Raw genomic sequence first — 19,119 nt, 5'->3', positions numbered from 1 at the left:
AAGGCAGAAATTTTGACGAAAGCCAGACTTTATCATAAAGGTGATATTCTGGAGCATCCCTACATTTCTTGTCTGCTATTTTCTTCATGTATCTCTTGGTGTTCAACAAGTTAGATCGAATCAATCGATGGATCTGGAAAAGTTGTCTGGAAAAGGAAGTAACAGCAGGCAGAGAAGAGGTAGACTGAGGAGTAGTAGGAAAAGAGGTAGGATGATAGCCATAAGAACAGAAAAAAGGAGTGGCCTTGGATGCACTATGGACAGTGTTATTGTAAGAGAATTCAGCGATAGGAAGGTAAGTGTTCCTGTTGCTCTGGGTAGAATTACAAAAGCAGCGAAGGTACTGCTCCAATCCTTGGTTGAGACGCTCAGTCTGTCCATTGGTTTGAGGATGGAAACCTGATGATAGTGCTATATTGATATTCAGTGTCCTACAAAAATGTTTCCAAAACCGGAAGATGTACTGAGGTCCTCTGTCAGATACAATGCTATGTGGAAGTCCATGGAGACGGAAAATATGATGGATAAATATCTGACTTAGTTCTTGGGACGTAGGTAACTTTTTCAGGGCAGTGAAGTGAGCCATCTTAGTAAAGGAATCCATGGTGACCATGATAACCCGGTTTCCTGCTGATGGAGGGAGTGAACACATGAAATCAGTAGAAATGGTGTGCCAGGGAGCTGGTGGAACAGGTAATGGTTAATCCTGCAGGTCTGGTACGGGGAATCTTTACTTGAGCACATATGGGACAAGCCTGAACGTATCTTTCGACATCCGACTTCCAGGTAGGCCACCAGAAAGATCGCGAGAGTAGTTCTTGTGTGGCCTTGATGCCTCTATGACCAGCAACCAGTGAATCATGGCACATTTGAAGTGCCTTTTCTCTTACTACATTAGTAGGGAGGAACAACAGGTTCTGATAATAATAATACCCTTGCCGTTTACATATAAGGGGGTTTAGTTTCTTTAATTCTTGGTCAGACAGGTTGGAATATTCCAGTTGTACCTCATCCAGGAAAGACTGAGCTACTCCGATGATTTTACTAGGCTCAAGTAGATACTGTGATGTATCTACAGTAGATACTGTGATGGGGTAGGAGCACAATCTGGATAACGGCGAGACAGAGCATCAGCCAGAATGTTTTGGGATCCAGGAATATAGGTGATATAAAAGTCATACTGACTGAAGAAAAAGGCCCAACGAGCCTGACGACTGTTCTGGCATAAAAAATTACGTAAACATTGTAGAGTACGATGGTCTGTTCTCACCTTGAAGGGCTCCTTGGAGCCCATAAGAAACTGTCTCCACTCTAGGCAGGCTGTTTTCAGAGCTAATAACTCCCTTTCTAGTACTGAGTAATGTTGTTCCGACGCAGAGAGTACATGGGGCAAATAGAAAACAGGATGTTCAAGACCGTCAACTTCTTGTTGTTGGAGTAAGGCAGCTCCGATGGCTCTTTCGGAAGCATCCGTAACAACAATAAATTGTTTGTTGGTATCTGGGTGTCTCAATATTGGAGCTTGAGTGAAGGCCTTCTTTAGACCTTGAAAAGCTATTTCAGCCGACTTTGTCGAAACAAAGCCTTTCTTTAAATTCTCCTTCTTTAATGTTTGAGTTATGTGGCTGGTTTGTTCTGCAAAGTCTATGATCTTAAAAGTTTTAAGATCAACGCGAGCTAGTGTGTTCAGAGAAATGCTCTTCTTCCTCCACTGCCATTTTCTGGGCCAAGAGTGATACTTGATAAGTCAGTCAGTTAATGTATCGGTCACAGCATCCCAGCTAAAAACGCAGCTCAATGGGAATGCAATGCTGTTCAAAGAAGCTAGCCCGAAGGCATAGGCGAGGACCCCCTTAACTGTGAAAATAAAGGCAGCGTGTAGTGTAGCCCGATAGCCATGCTGCCCTTCCTTGCCATGCCATGTGCGTACCCCAAGATTCCAGGCTCACTTATCATACTTGTATCCTCCAATCATTCTGTGTGTGTGTGTGTGTGTGTCAGTGATATGTGACATGCCAAATATAGCTGTGCAATTGGCCGCTGGTATGGGGCAGGTGCTTGAAGCCACTCACAAAACTAACTTTTGTAATTCTGCTTTTCCTCTGTGGAGCAGGACGCTGTGACTGCCGTGCACCATTTTACAGCACCTGTGTTTCGAGCGCCATGGCAGCCGAATTTCCATCTTCTTATTTCCCGGCTAGTGACCATTTATAATATTTCCACCATTGGGAGTGGCCCTATGTCCCACGTGATACCTATTGCCAACTGTGATTTTTTAGCCAGTCACTTTCTGAAAGGTGTGTCCAGCTACAGATCCCAGGACTCCCATGTTTCCTGGAATGTCACAAAAAAGAGTCAATCAGCAAAATGAAATGTGTTGGATGAAGTATCTGCGTTGATGCTAGCCACTGGCACTGCTCTAGGCAGCAATCGTTTCCACATTTCATCTCTTTTAAGTTTAAGGGCAGTGCACCATTTAATACATTCATCATGATCAGGTTGAATAAATTCAGTATTCTTGTGTTCTCAAGAGATTAAGATTTATGTGCTATTGTTCATTTCCTGGCTTTCTATAAAGCGTTATCCTAGTAATCAGCCCAATAGCTGGCCATATTGGCGAGTAGAGACCTTGCACTTCATATGATGTCGAATTGGGAAGAACGAAATTGGTGCCATTCACTGTAGACTGATCGAAATTTGGAGATGACATTGAGTACAGCTTTACTGACATTATTGAATCAACCAAAGATGCGTTTTTGCCGGCTCCCTCATTCATTTCTATGTGTGTTAACATAAAGTAAAAACAAATGTTATGACACAGACAATGACGAAGCCAATAGATTTTGCACTGGCAAAACCTATCGGCATAGCCAATGCTTATTTTGAAGGCCAGCAATTCTAAGATGGTTAAATTCTGACTGTTGAGATGCCTCAGCTGAAATGGAAGAGAGGGAGTCTCCTGTGTGGAGAAGTCAGGGGGAGGCCGAGAGCTAAACAAGAAACACACCTTCCTGCTATAGTGCCTCCTGCCTGGATGAAATATATAGGTGTGCAACTGGTTAATCTGCAAATTAAAAGACTCCTTGTAAGCTTGTAATGCCATTAACTGATGAAGCCACTTCAAGCTTTGTGATAAAAAAAATGTATTCCTTTAGACTAGGTATTATAAAGGTGCTAACAGTGGAGCCCTAAAGTGTGTTTTCAATAAACGGTTTAAAACAAATTGCACTAGGTACACTCTGCATATTACTAAAATCTGTATTTTGGAAACACTTTTTTTTAATCCTAAACCTAAATCATTTTGCATGTATTTTGGCAGCCTATTTTATATCAACAGGCTGGGGCTTTGTTTGACTAAAAATACATAAGTCACCACGTCCCAATGCAACAACTTGGATTCAATTGTATGGCAGGACCGGAGGCTCTGATTATGCTTTAACTTTCTTTACTCCAACTCACAGCAGCAAAAAAACAACTACAACTCCCATGAATACCCTCAAAGGTTATCGAATACCTGACCTAAACAGTCCAATCACATAGAGGGTCATTACGACCCCGGCGGTCGGAGTTAATATGGCGGTAAGTACTGCCAAGCAGCTGGCGGTACTTATGGCGGTAGGCACTAGCAGTGACAGGTAATTCCTTCTGTCACTTTTAGGGGTCTCCACCCCTCCCTCTCCAGTTAAAAACCCCACCCCCCAAACCTCCCCAACCCCCCCCATATTCACGCCCCTTCACATACACACATACACACACCTATTTGCGCATACATACATCCAATCACACACACATCCGCACACACTTACGTACATACACGCATTCACATATTGCAATATACATGCACTCACACCTCCATACATACACAAACGCATTCAACACGCAACACACACCTGCATCCATGCACAAACATTCACACACCCACACACACACACACACACACAACACCCCCCATCTCCCTCCCCTATCGGAGACCCGACTTACCTGTGTGCAGGGAGACAGGACAGGACAGGGCTCTGCTGCCACCAGCAGCGCCCGCCAGCAGAACACCGCCAGGCCGTATTATGGGTCATAATACAGCTGAAGGCAGTCTACTGGCATGGCGCTGCTGCTGGCAGCAGCGCCACCTTAGCGCCATCTGCCGGGATGGCCACAGCCAGATTTCCGCCATTCTTCTGGCAAAAATCCAGCTGTGGTCATAATACGGCAGATGGCTGGTAGCCGCAGCAACGGTCTTTTGGCGACCGTCGCCGCGGCGGTAGGTGGTATTTACCGTCAATCTCAAAATGAGGGCCATAGTCCCCAATAGTATAAATATGGGCAACATCCAGTTCATGTCCTCTTTCTTTGCTGCTCACGCAGCTTCAGTTAAGTGCTCATTCCCTTGATACCTTTTCAACTGAATATATCCGCATGAATTGATTGTGAAGCCATTACCTGATGCTTAGAATTCCTTTTCAGGCTTCTTTGGTGGCACCGGCTCATGTGTGCCATTTCTGGTGCTTGTCCTCATGTCATCTTGCGATGCGGCAGAGGCCGAGGGACCTCGGCAATACCGTGTAAAATTATCCTGCACTTTTTCCTCGACTCTGCTTGTAGGAACATGGGGAGAGGTGCGTCGCATGCGCTGATTATGGTGGTCAGTTACTGCTGGGCACCTCTGTTCTCAGGCGCTCGCTCGAAGCATGACTAGTAGTGTCTGAGGAGCTGCAACTGCCATTTTATGGTCACGGTTGCACACCCCCTGAATCCTATCAGTCTAGCACCAAGCACAGAGGTCTGCTCCTTTTGTGACACATTCCTAAACAGTGGTCTTCTTTATTAGAGGCTGTTACAATTTTGACTCAAGCTTAGTTAGGGTTACTGTGCCTCGTGATTGGTACGGCATAGCCTGTTAGGTCCCTAATTAGTTTCATTTGTATGATTCTAATAATATTGTTAATCCTACCATGGCGGAGGCTCATGTGAACATGCGGCAGGAGGTGCAGGAGGGCATGACTGTTGATCCACCGCTGGCTGCAATAATTGATTTTGCCATTTCCAAATCGGTGGAGACCGAAATGGCGTTGGCATTGCAGAAGTGGCAGAGTTGCACCACCCTAAGGGCTCTACTAGAATCTCGCCACAGACACATCATCCCAATTCAAGTGGGGCCCCCTGTGGGGAGCAGGGCAATAACAAGCCCAAGAACGTGGCGCATACTTTTATGCTTTTTTGCCAACTAAGACAATCTGCCCTGTCAGGCTTACTTCACGGTGTTGAGGGCCCTAGTGACCTTATACTGCCTGAGGTTAGCCCAATTCCTACCCAGTGTCTGATCAGGACCAGGGAGATTCGGATTCCCCTTCCTCAGATGACTCCAATAGTGGGTTCAAAAGATCCAACGAATGGCACTCATCTGGTGGGGCCAGGAAGAAAGCAAAAATGTACCCTTCCTTGGGAGATAATGACTAGGGTTTTGATAAGCGTTAATTCAATCCCGACTATACTAGACATCCACGTCCTTTGGAGTGGGAGCCTTCAGAAAAGGTGGTGTTCTATTTGAAGCAATGGCTTTGCCAACCACTTGATAGAGAAGTCTGTAATAAACTTAGGGCAGAGTGCCCGAGACCCTCCATTGAGGGTAAGGTGGCGGTGGCCCCAGAATTGGACACCACCATGGTAACTTTCAATGGCAGGTTGGTCAAGGACCCAAAGAAAGGCATTGATCGCTCCTAGCGGTCCTGCCAGGATAAGTTGTTGTACATTACAGGGCCCCTAACAAAGATCATGGAACCTGCCAGGAAAAGTTGTTGTACATTACAGGGCCCCTAACAAAGATCATGGAGATGGGCGAGGATGCCAAAAAGACGGGTACCGCCATAGACCCAGTGATTTTATCGGGGTTGACCCTACAGGCCATTTGTCTACTGGGTAATGCCAATTGGCCTATTTCTGCGGAATGGAGACGTTCCCTTTTGTTGTGATTGGACCCCAAATTGGGGGAATTAGCCTCTACGGAGGCAAGTCCAGACACCAAGCGTAACCAGTTAGGGGGCGCTTTTGTGAAAGACACAGCAAAATTTGTTCAGGCCTTCACGGCCTTAGATAAGGCCCAAACATCTTTGAAGAAGGTGTTTAGTCCTCATGCTTTTGCCGGAGACGGATGAGGTAGAGGCCGCTCATCTGGCTGTTTTCTGTCACAAGGCACTAGAGGCTTCCAAGGAACCAAGAGGTCAGACTGGACAGATCAACAAGGAGCCTCCCTGTTCTTCACCTCAAGGAATAAATTCCAGAAATACAGATCAGAGAGGCTGTGGCATCAAATCTTCCAGAGGAATCCAGTCTTCTATAGGTAAGATTTCTGTCTTCTTCCCTTCTAAAACTGGGGAGCATGACAGCAGAGTGTTTGCACAAATTGAAACTAGTCTCTTCAGATGCATTGGTGTTGCAAACAGTGCAGGATTTTCACATCAAGTTTTGGGGGTCTCCTGTTCAGATAACACAGCCGACTCCTTGTTTTGTCAGAGGATGTATGCACCATTATAGACCAGGAAATCTGCGACTTAAAAAACAAGGGAGCCATAGAAAGAGCTTTTCTCTGGCTGAGAGGTTTATTGAGCAATATCTTTGTTGTAAAGAAAAAAGATAAAGGAGTGAGACCTGTCTTCAACCTAAAAGAATTCAACAGTTGGTTAGTTTACCGTCATTTCAAGATGGAGGGTATCCATCTTTTGAGAGACCTACTGAGACAGGGGAATTGGATGAACAGGATGCCTATCTGTCTAACCCAATTTTTCCTCCTTTTCATCGCTTTCTACAATTCATTTAGTGGGGTCAGGTGTGGGAGTTCAAGGTGCTTCCCTTTGGCCTTTTCTCAGCACTTTGGTGTTTCAAGAAGCTTCTCAAACCAGCGGTAGCCTGGCTGAGGATGCAGGACCAGCGACTCATTATTTATCTGGACGACATTATTCTTATGGTACAGGACCAGACTTCCCTGTTACCACAGGTGCAAGTGACAATATCCTTGCTGGAGGACCAAGGGTTTGTGATCAATCAGTCCACGTCGGATTTAATTCCCAAACAGAGGTTGGAATTTCTGGGTTTTCTGATAGATTCAATCAAAGTGTCTCTGAAGCTCCCAAAATAGGAATTTTTAGTTTGTTTCTGGAGATAGTCATAGGGTCAGATCACATTGCATGCGTTGATTACAGTGGTCAATTACTTTTGGGCACCTCTGTTCTCGGGCGCTCGCTCGAAGTGTGACTAGTAGTGTCTGAGGAGCTGCTGCCGCCATTTTGTGCTCACAGGTGCACACCCCTTGAATCCTGTCAGTCTAGCACTGAGCGAGCACAGAGGTCTCCTCCTTTTGTGACACACTTCTAAACAGTGGACTTCTTTATTAGAGTCTGTTACAATTTTGATTCACGCCTAGTTAGGGTTACTATGCCTCGTGATTGGTAAGGCATAGCCTGTTAGGTCCATAATTAGTTTCATTTGTATGATTCTAATAATATTGTTAATCCTACCATGACGGAGGCTCATGTGAACATGCGGCAGGAGGTGCAGAAGGGCTTGACTGTTGACCAAGAGCTGGCTGCAATAATTGGTTTGGCCATTTCCAAATCGGTGGAGACCGAAATCGCGTTGGCATTGCAGAAGTGGCAGAGTTGCACCACCCTGAGGGCTCTACTGGAATCTTGCCACAGGCACAGTATTCCAATTCAAGTGGGGCCCCATGTGGGGAGCAGGGCAATAACAAGCCCAAGAACATGGTGGATACTTTTATGCTGTTCTGCCAACTAAGTCAATCTGCCCTGTCAGACTTACTTCAAGGGGTAGAGGGCCCAAGTGACCTTATGCTGCCTGAGGTGAGCCCGATTCCTACCCAGAGGTCCGATCAGGACCAGGGAGATATGGATTCCCCTTCCTCAGATGGCTCCAATAGTGGGTTCAAAAGATCCAGGGAATAGAACTCATCTGGTGGGGCCAGGAAGGAAGCACAAATTGACCCTTCCTTGGGAGATAATGACTGGGGAACCAGGTGTAAGGAGATAGCCACTGGAGGAAGATGGTCCCAGGAGAAACTGGACTTACACATCTATCGTCTCGAGTTACTGGCAGTTTCTTTTGCCATTCGGAGCCTAGCAGGGGAAAAGCTAGCGTGCTCCATCTTGCTGAAAATGGACAATGTGTCAGCAGTACAATATGTCAGCAAGCTGGGAGGAACGAGGTCCAAACCTCTAGCAGAAATAGCCAAGGATTTTTGGCATTACTGTCTGGAGAAGAGAATCTCGGTGACGGCTGTCCATCTTCCGGGGATAGCCAAAGTATAGCAGACTGGAATTCACTGTATCTGACAGGTTCCATTTCTTTGTCAGAGATGTGTGAGGCTGCATATGGATCTGTTTGCTTCATAGTTTAATGCACAGGTTCCACATTTTTACAGTTGGAGTCCAGATCCAGAGGCTGCTTGAGTGGATGCCTTTCTATAGAATTGGGAATCAGTTATCAACTATGCCTTTCCCCCGTTCATTACGTTACCCAGGGCGGCAACCCAGGTAAGGAGGCAACAGGCAGAGGTGATACTGGTGACTCCTCTATGGAGGGCACAATCGTTGTTTCTGGTACTTTTGGAGATGTCTTGTGACTGCTCAGTTCGGATTCCGAACTTTCCGACCATAGTGCAAGGTCCGGCAGGGGAACTACACCCGATGGTTCGGGACAACACTCTTCACCTTATGGCTTGGAGAATATCAGGTTCCGTCGGCAGGTGCCATGATTTTCAGACACAGCTTCAGCCTACATGGATCAGGCATGGGCTGCAGGAACTCATAAGCAATACAGATCCGCATGGACAGTCTGGTGTCGTTGGTGCCTGGAACGGGATGTTCCTCTCGTGGGGGCCTACATTACCTTCAATTTAAATTTTCTGGCTCACACAGTGGAAACAGGTAAGGCTTATTAAATGGTTAATTCTTTTAGATCCGCAATTTCAGCAGGCCATTTGCCTGTGTCAGGGAGACCTGTGGGGTCCCATCCCTTGGTATATTCCCTTATGAGGGGCATTTTGTTCACGATCCTCCACGACCTAAATATATGTTGCAGTACATCCAGGATTTGTGCTTTCTTGATCCCCTGGTTTGTGGGCTTTTCTATGTCGGTGAGCCTCACTACCGGTGTCTCACACGGTAAGCACCAGGTAAACGGGCTGCACGTGTACTGCCAGTGCCCACCTTTTAAGATAAGGCCACTATGACGCAGCAGTGGTAACGAGCACTTGGCTAGGAACGCATGAACACATGTGCACACTTGTGTGCACACGTGCTCGTGCTGCGCGTGGGAGACTACTGTTGTACGCAGCACAGTAACTGCTCACAGGTAGCTTGGCATAATGGGGTCTCTGCATATATAAGTATTCACCTTGCATAGGCCTCATGGGAATAGGAAACACTATTAGGTAAGATCAGTATGCTTTACTGTTTTAATTATACTGACACTCCATTATACACCTAGAGAGGGAACTTCCCTTCTCCTGGGCCTAGAGAGACCACTAATGTCTTGAACTAAATATAATCTGTGCCGAAAACTCAAACTACTTCCAAAATGATAACTGTACATCTTGTGGGTCATTCAGAGTTTTCATGTTTTCCTGGCTCAGCTCAGGAACAGAGCCCAGGCCTGTTGTCACCCCGCTGTGTCCAGTAATTACATTCTCTCCAGCAGCAGGAACAAAGGCCGCCCCCACACAAAGGGAGCAATCAGCACCACCTCTCCTTGCTCCTGAGGAGGAAAAGGGGTGGGGCGGAATGCTCTGTATTAATCCCTTAGCAGTCACACTGGCCTGGCCAAGTCCCCAGAGTGCCCAGAGACAACTGGAGCCAAACCTCTGGAGGGATGCCCTTGAATTTCTAGTGTGCAGGTCCCTGGCAGTGATGTCAGCAAGAGGTGGAGCTGAGACCCCAGGAGTTGATGTGACCAGTGACTCCTTGATGATGCTCTTTTGGAATGTCCCAACATGCTGTGCAGGAGGGTTAGGGCAGGTGTGGAGAGATGGTGTGGCACCCCAGGATTGGTTAGGAGCACCTGTCTTCTGCAACCTTCCTCACCTCTTTACAAACTCTTGCACAAGGGGAAGACTCTCTTTAACTGTGTACCTTCTACCTGCCTTGCTGCTGGATCCTGGAACTGCCATTGAGAACTGGAAGGAGGAACCCCCTGGCCTCCACTGAGGACACAGGACTCTGTTCAGTTGACCCCAGAATCAGTGGGCCTTCCCAAAAGTCAGTGAAGCTTCCCCCCTTACTCACCCTGAGGACCAGTTGGGGGTAGCTCTGGACTTTTCTGTGCCCACCGACCAAGCGCAAAGGAAAACTGTGCAGGGAGTCACAATGCCACGGAGACCAACGTTTGGAGGACTACACCTCTTTGGAGGTGAGAACGGTTGTTATAACTGCCTCTGGTGGATAGAGATCACCAGAGAGATAAAAGAAAAGCCCAGGATCATCCAAATCGGCCCAGCAGAGTCCGAGTTATGGCAATTTTAAGTTTGGTGACCTTTGACAGTGCGTGGGGCTTCCCTTAAATTTCATAAATTTCCCCCAGGGTGGACCAGGGCCCGGGGGTGGCACAAGAAAGCTGCGTCATGGCGCTTCGGGGGAAGTTCCAGGATGGAGGAGCACCATCATGCTTCCCCAGCAGGAGGAGGAAGGGGCCAAGGACACCATCCCTGGGCTCCTTGGCCTCTTCTGACGACAGGGGAAGTGCCCTGCAGCCCCCTCACATGGCCCACACTCCCTGTTCTCCATGCCCGTGTCTGGGAGGAGCAGGGGGCAGCCTCCAGTACGTGTCTGCCCACTGGAGCGGGCCGACACAGCAGTGGATTGCCAGGTTCCAGGGCAACTAGTCTAGCTGCCAACGCAGGGAGCCAGCGAGGGTAGCCAGGGGTGTGCTCCTTGTGCTGCCCCCCAACTGTGGCCAACTCTTAGGTGCCCAGGTGGGACTGGGCACACATAGGAGAAACGCAGAGCGAGGCCTAAAAAAAAATACAAACGGAAAACAGCAGCACCGCTCAGCGGAATAGCTGCTACTACAGTATTCACTGCACTCGGGAAACTCGCCCCATAATGCATTGCAGGGCCTTTCATTTACTTTATGTTTTTGCTCAAAACTCAGCCTGTTGTGGTTCTAGGAGGATGGGACCACCACTGAAGTGTTCAGCACGATGTGCTCTTTCCTCCTAGATCATCGTCTGGGTCCACACCCTAGGTTGGAACCCAAAATCATCACCTTTCCTGGTTCTAATTGCATTTTCAAACTCTCCCATGGCTGGAGCTTTTGTTATACAGTTGGGAGTAGGTTGCTCTCTAGGTGCCTTTTGTATACTAATGTTTTAAAAGGTCTGGAGGACCTGAAAGTTTATGTATTGCCTCCTCTAAGAGTCAAATATATAGTTTCATATAGTTTCATATCCTGTAATATAATTGTGGGTCATGCTCTCTAGGGGCTGAATGTATTGTTACACTGAAATGTTTTCCCTGTATTGTTTTCATGTGGCTACTGCCCTCTAGGGGCTGGTTATGTGGTTACACCCCAAAATGCTATTTTTATAGTGGTGTCCTCTAGGGATTGTTGTGATTATTACAGTGTAATGCCAAAAGTATGAACGAATACACAAACCCCTTCCTGAGAAATGCTTTTATTGGGTTTACATAATTTAAACAGATTTTTACTTATAAATACAGACAGAAAACTATTTTTTCTTTGTCTGTATTTATAAAATAGAAATGGGAAAATACTGATAAATTGTGCGGCGCAGCCCCGCTCCAACCAAGAGTTGCAGCATCTAGCCCCTCTTCCTAATCTACACCGCAATGACCTGTTTAAGACGAGTTACTCAAATTGCACATCAGCAAGTGTTGCATGTTAAGGGGTTGGGGAACACTGTAAGAAGGGCGAGCACTTGACATTTAAATCAGCACTATGCCCATCCTAGAATGCATAGTAGGCGAGTACGAGGTGTTAGTACGTGCATTAGCAGTCCGACTCACTGATACAAAAAGGTTTAGGCACCATATGGCGGGGCCTCTTGGGGTCAGCACTAATAAAGTAGCATGTGAATACCAATGAGTGGCAGCAAGGAGGCCTTTTAGCAGGTATAGGGGCTATATTTTCTAAAGCTTTCAAGATGGGGGCATGTTTGGAAGACATATTGAGAACTGTTGATTGGGTATCGGACTCTGTTTTTAAGAGGCTCTATTTTAAATCAACTCCACGGTTGACTTCCACTGTGGTAAGTAAGCTTTGAATCAGCATAATCAGCAAATAATTGTGATTCCCTAAATAGGAAATCGCAAATAGGGAATACCTATTTGCGATTACCTATGCACATGTATCATACATTTCCTAAATGTGATCTGGGCATTTAGGAAATGCAATTTTATGTCAAGACCGGAGGCTCATATTATGCTTACTTTTCTTGTTTTATCTTAAACAGCAGCCACAGTCAAGAGAAAAAACTACAAGTCCCAAGAGGCCAGAGAAGCCCTCGGCCAATGGGGAAAAAAAAAAAAGTGAACCAATCAATGTAAAGCACAGCTAAGATATACCTAAATTGACTGGAACTAGCCCTCTTTTCTTGCTGCTCGCAGTCAAGATAAGTATGTTTTCAGCTTGCTCTAATTCTTTTGTGGTAAATTTTGACATTCTAAGCTAATATGTATATATTTTATTCTCTTTGAGTTCTTTCTTCTTATTCCTTTCGTTTATCAAATTACCCATGACGTCGCTCTCTTTTTTCTCCCCTCCCACCCCATTATTGCTGGTGTCTCCCGCTGTGTGGTGTTTATAAAGCTTTGCGCAGCCTATCGGAAGGCCTCATTCTCTCGGGCAAACCGTGTCCTTCGTATTCCTTTGCCGACGCTGTTGCTCGTTTGTTTCCAGTGTCCCTCGGCACCATTTACTGTCTTATACATGGGGTGTGGCCTGTCAGTTTAGACTCGCCTGTTCCTCCTTGGAGCTCTTGAAATCCCCTCCTTCACACATTTTAACACTTACTGGTTTAGTTTTTCTAGTTAACCTTCCTGCTTCGTTTTTTTCCCTGGCATTATGGAATTTTTCAATGTTTTTCACTCGGAAAATAATGACGGTGAAATAAGAATAATTTAAATCAATGTATTCAATCCTCAGTGGCTAAAGCAGTCTCAGCATCTATGAACAGGGTCTCTAAGAATTTTGAGAATACAGTGTTATCCCTAGAGTCACAATCTAAGATGGCCCTATCTGCGGTGAAGGCAGAAAGCTCAAAGCCACAGTGGTTTTTCATGGTCAGGAAACAATAAAAAAATCTGAGCTTACGGAAGGTGAGTCTAACTCACATGGGATTGAGATCGAAGAACCTCACAGGCCTCCTTCCAAGGAGGGAAAAGCAAAGGAAAAACTAAGCACCTTGAAAAGAGTGCACAAAAGATTGTGATATGATCCAGTAAGGATACAGGCAATGAGGAGTCGCTTTACCGGACGCAACCCAAGATCTCAAGGTTTCAAAGGCTCCTTTACTTCCTCCTCACACAAATTTTGTCCCCAATTTTATCCCCAAAGGTCAAGAGGTTTCAGTGGAAGGGGTCAAAATTCCACAGGACTTCTCAACCCGCAAGTAAATGTACCTTCAAGTCATCTTTTCATAGGAGTTCATATAAAATCTTTCCTCTACAGATGGGAGTCCATAAGTTCGGATCCGTGGGTATTAGGCACGGTTCAGGGTTACTCTATATAGCTCTACGAGACTCCTTTTCAAATGCATCTTCCTTCCCCTCTTAAATTTTCTTCAGCGATGAATTCTCTAGTGTCTCAGGAAGTTCAATCTCTTCTTCAAAAGCATGCAATCCAACGTACAGCCCCACATCCTTTAGGCTTCTTAAGTTCCATCTTTTTGGTACACAAGAAAGACAAGAAAATGAGACCGGTCATAAATCTCAGAGAATTCAACCAATTCGTGGTATATCAACATTTCAAAATGGAGACCATCTTGCACCTCAGAGATGCTATTTTGCTAAATGACTGGGTGGTTTGTTTGGACTTTTAAGATGCTTATGTCGCTATTTCCTATTCATCACGATCATAGGAGACTTCTCAAATTTCAATGGCAAGGAGAAATTATCAATTTTCCTCCCTTCCTTTCGGTCTGTCTTCGGCTCCGTGGTGTTTCACCAAATTAATGAAACCTTTGGTGGTGAATCTCAGGGCACAAGGTATACGATTAATTATCTATCAGGACGATATTCTGTCGATGGGTCAGAAGTTTCAATCTCTTCTCTCACAGATGCATTACACTTGCTCTTTCCTGTCAGAACTGGGTTTTCTTATAAACAAGAAGTCGAACCTTGTCCCATCCCAGAATATGGAGTTCCCAGGATTTCTTATAAACTCCATAGAACCGACTCTTCACCTTCCTGAGACAAAGGTGAAAGCTATAAAGTCAGAGATAACCCACTCTTTACACCTTCCTTCAATCTCCCTGAGATCACCTGAAAGGATTGTAGGTTCCTCGTCAATCCAAGCAATACTCCCTAGTCCTCTCCACTATCACGCACTCCAGAGACTGAAAATTTGTCATCTTCGCAGGGGTCTTGCTTATTCAGATTCCTTGCCCCTAGATCCCGAATCCCATATAGAACTTCAATGGTGGCTAGATCATCTTGATGCTTGGAACGGAAGGACTATCTTTCCATCAGCCCCAGATCTTATATTAGAATCCAATGCAAGTCAGACCGGTTGGGGCGCAAGGTGTGGTCAAATATCGACTGGAGGTACCTGGTCTCCACAGGTGCCTTCATTGCACATAAACTGTTTAGAGATGCTTGCAGGTTCCTTTGCGATCAAACGTTTTGTAAAAACAAGGCCCAGCGTTCCATTCTTCTCTGAATGGACAGCCTGTCTGCAGTCAGGTACACCAAACACTAAGGAGACACCATGTCCAAACCTTTAGCAGAGTTAGCAAAAATCTTTTGGGAGTCTTGTCTCTGACAAAAGATATCTGTCCAGGGGAATATCTTCCAGGGAAACTCAATTTGGTGGCAGATTGGAATTCCCGATTCCTGTTCGACTCCAGCGACTGGAAACGTCATCATTCTATCTTCAATATCCTATTTCACAAATGAGGACCTCTCCACATAGATCTCTTTGCGTCCCGGTTAAACGATCAGCTTCATCAGTTCTTTAGCTGGAGACCAGATCCTCTAGCATTAGCAACAGATGCTTTTCAACAAGATTGGTCTCAGTTAATCAACTACGCATTTCCTCCTTTCATAATGATCAACAGGGCTCTTTGTCAAGTACGTTGTCAAAAGTCCAGTCTTATACTGGTGGTTTCCCTCTGGCAATCTCAGGTATGGTATCCTCCTCTCCTGGAACTTGCGGTGGACTTTCCGGTCCTTCTTCCAGTTTTCCCAGATCCTCTTCTGAACTCGGTGGGGGCACCCACACAACCTGATCCTCAACAGTTCTCTAACCCTATCAGCCTGAAAGGTAGCAGAACTTCCCAATCTTATCCAGGAATTTTGAAAGACGCTTCGGAATATATCTCCAAAGCTTGGGCTCCTGGAACTACAAAAGCGTACAAATTGGCCTGGTCTTTATGGCATAGCTGGTGTGTGGGAAAATCTTGCAATCCCTTTGCAGCAGATATCTCCTTCACTGCTAATTTCTTAGCAGCTCAAGCTAGTTGAGGTAAGTCTTACAGAACTATCAATCTTTATCGTTCAGCGATATCTCTCAATCATCCCCACATCAACGGGAAACCAGTTGGAGAGCATCAACTTATCTGTCGTCTTCTAAAGGGAGTAAAGTTTTCTAATCCGCCTATTCCTAAATATAGCAAATTATGGGATCTCAATGTTGTTTTACAGTCATTTCTCTCCTGGCCTGAAAACTCCTCTTTATCTCTTAAAATGCTTTCAGCCAAATTGACAATGTTACTATGTTTAATTTCCATTAAACGACTGTCAGATGTCAAAGCTTTAGACATTGTTGCACGTCATTTTACTCCTGCATGTATCCAATTTAAAATTAGCAGACGTACCAAGACAAACATTTCCACAGTTTTTTATCCCTATTTCCCTAATCAACCAAAGTTGTGTGTAGGAAATTGTTTTAAAATCTAGGAACAAAAGACTATCTAAATCAGAACGTCCTCTGATTCCCAACTCCTAATTTCCTTCAAGAAGCCTCATAAGCCACTTTCCTCTCCTACTCTAGACAATTGGGTTAAATGGGTAATGTCCCTTGCTGGTATTGATACTTCCAGATTTGGTGCTCACTCATCCACGGGGGCCATGTCTTCCAAAGCTTTTTGGGCCGGCTCTCGAATAGAGGACATTCTGAGATCAGCTGATTGGTCTAATGATGTCATTTTCCGTACCTTCTATCATAAACCAGTTAATACAGTTTCTTCTGTGGTGATTGATATGTTTTGAAGAAGCATAATATGAGCCTCTGGTCTTGACATAAAATGTAGATATTCCTAGTAAATTATGAAGGAAAGTCTTCATTTCATTAAAGACACAGAGGCGAGTATTATCTCACCGCAACATCATATTAATCATGTTTCTTTCCCACCCTAATGGTTTCATCTTCCGCTGCTTCATCAGGCAATTGAGAAGGATCAAACTCTTCAAGTCACCCCCACGTCATCTCGACATCCAGGCCTTCTTCTCAGGCGAATCCTCAGCAGGACTGCTTCCATACATTTCTCCCGGATTTCTCTGGATAGACTTTATACAAGACTGTTTTTCCCTGGTTTTAGCCATTTCGTTAATTGGTTGCATTTTTCCAATGTTTAATACTTACTCATAAGACTTCTTGCACAAGAAAAGAGGGCTACTTGCAGTTAAGTTGGGTATATCTTAGCTGTGCCGTACATTGATTGGTTAATTTTGTTGGTTCTTTTTGTCCCCATTGGCTTCTCTGGCCTCTTGAGACTTATGTTTTTTTCTCTTGACTGTGGCTGCTGTCTAAAATAAAGCATGAAAAGTAAGCATACTACTCGCCTCTGTGTCTTTAATAAAACTAAGACTTTCCTTCATAATTTACTAGGAAAATCTACATTGCCAATTCCAAATTTGGTGGTAACTATGTGCAATTTTTAGAAATGCATTACAAATGTATTTTTAAAAGTGCCATGTCGCGCACACATGCCCCTAGGGCATGTGTGCGTTTTACATGTGCACAATTCTTTTGGTGGGTGCATCAAAGGGTCCTTAGGTCCCCAGCACCCTTGGATTTGCATTGCCTAAGTTTCAAATTCCTAAAATAAATTCACAAATTAGGAAATGCAAAACCATTGGCACCTATGGGCCTTCAGGTGCCCCATTCCCTAAAAGCGATTTCCTACTAGCGATTGCGAATTTTAAGAACTTGCTATTAGGGATTCGCTATTTTCTAACATACCGTTTTGCATTTCTTAAATAGCGATTTCTTAAAATTTGCTTTTTAGGAAATGCAAAATGGATCTTTGCTACATCTGGCCCTATGTGATTGGACGTTTTGGGTCAGATGTTCGATGACCTTGGAGGGTATCCATGGGAGTTGCAGTTTGTTTTTTTGCTGCTGTGAGTTGGAGTAAATAAAGTTAAAGCATAACCTTCGCTCTGTGTCCTTAATAGGATTGTAATTTTCGTTTACGTTTGCTAGGAAATTCTTCTTTCTGTGGCTCTCTGGTTACACAGATATTTGCAGTGATTACATTAGTTAAAAGAGGTCTCATTACTAAAGCAGTGCATTCCCCGTGGATTGGTTTAACATGCTTTTTATCATTTTGAGGTATGCTTTATTTTATGTGCCGTTTACGGGAAGGTGAAAGACCAATTAAATAGTTACAGAATAGTTTTGATTCTACGTCAGGACCAGAGGCTCCGACTATGCTTCTCTTTCTTTACTACCAATTTTACAGCAGCCAATCAAATACAAAACAATAAAACTGTAATGAAAAAACTACACATCCCATGCATCCCAGTTCTTGTGTCACATGGACCAATTCCCAACGACTCAGCCCTTTAATAAACATTGCCACCATCTGAAACTCTTCTTTCTTTGCTGCTCGCCAGCCAGATAAATCACATTTAGTTTATTCTCTGATGCGTGCATTGTACTAGTGATTGTAATCGCATTGTGTATTTCTGACTCGTTGGTTCTGTTTTTGTGGCAACGGTGTTGCTGACAATGCCGGATCGTGGACCATCAGCATCGCATTGTGTATTTCTGACTCGTCGGTTCTGTTTCTGTGGCAACGGTGTTGCTCATGACGTCTCGTGGGCTGTCAGCAATTCGTGTTGCCACACCGCACTACCAGCACTATCTTTGATTGTTATCTGTGTGTAACCTTTTACAAGGGAGCGATCCGGCCTCCTGAGACTGCGATGGCTGTCACGGGCCTCCTTTTCTTGTGGAGAGGGAGCGAGAGCGGGGAGCAGCCGCCATATTAAGCCAGACACTAATTCCCATTCTAGTCCTTCGGGACTGTAGCACTCGCACGCATGTGCGTTTTTACCTGCACGCCTTTTGAACACAGATTTGAAGGGAAATCAACGATCCCAGTGTGCCCTAGAGTTTAGGAGCAGTGTTTTGGGTGAAACTATACATACAAATTGTGTGCTACCTGGCTCCCTATGCCCTGAGGCATCAGAGTGTGCCCAGGGTTGTATGAAAGTGTGCAAAGGCTCTGCCTAGAGTGCTTGCAGGCGCCTCCCTTCACGATCTAATCTACCTGATTGCGCATGCTGGGGTTGCACTCCCCCTTACGGTTCTTGGGCTGCTTCTTGTCAGTGATTGGGCGCACTCTCTATAATGTGATTTAACGCACTACGATCCTTATGAGAAAGAGGCTGGGGAAATGCAAGACATCTCCCCCCTCCTTTGAGGAGAGTCTGGTGGTGGCACTGGATTCTAATGTCCAGCTCTCCGTGAATAAGGCTTTAGCCAAGGTGGGACGTCAGCTCCCTGACGTCCCACCTTAAAGTTTTGCACGCCAGCAAGGCTGGTTGCCCTCTATCGTAGCCTCTGCAGGGTCTACATCTCAACCACCTAAACCTTCCAAAGGGAAATCAAAGGCTATTAAGTGGGCGCATTCTGAGGCATTCGAACGGTTAT

Source organism: Pleurodeles waltl, chromosome 4_1 (assembly GCF_031143425.1).
Source record: "Pleurodeles waltl isolate 20211129_DDA chromosome 4_1, aPleWal1.hap1.20221129, whole genome shotgun sequence".
Classification (NCBI taxonomy): Eukaryota; Metazoa; Chordata; class Amphibia; order Caudata; family Salamandridae; genus Pleurodeles; species Pleurodeles waltl.
The sequence above is the reverse complement of the archived record's forward strand: the minus strand, read 5'-3'. Positions refer to the sequence as shown.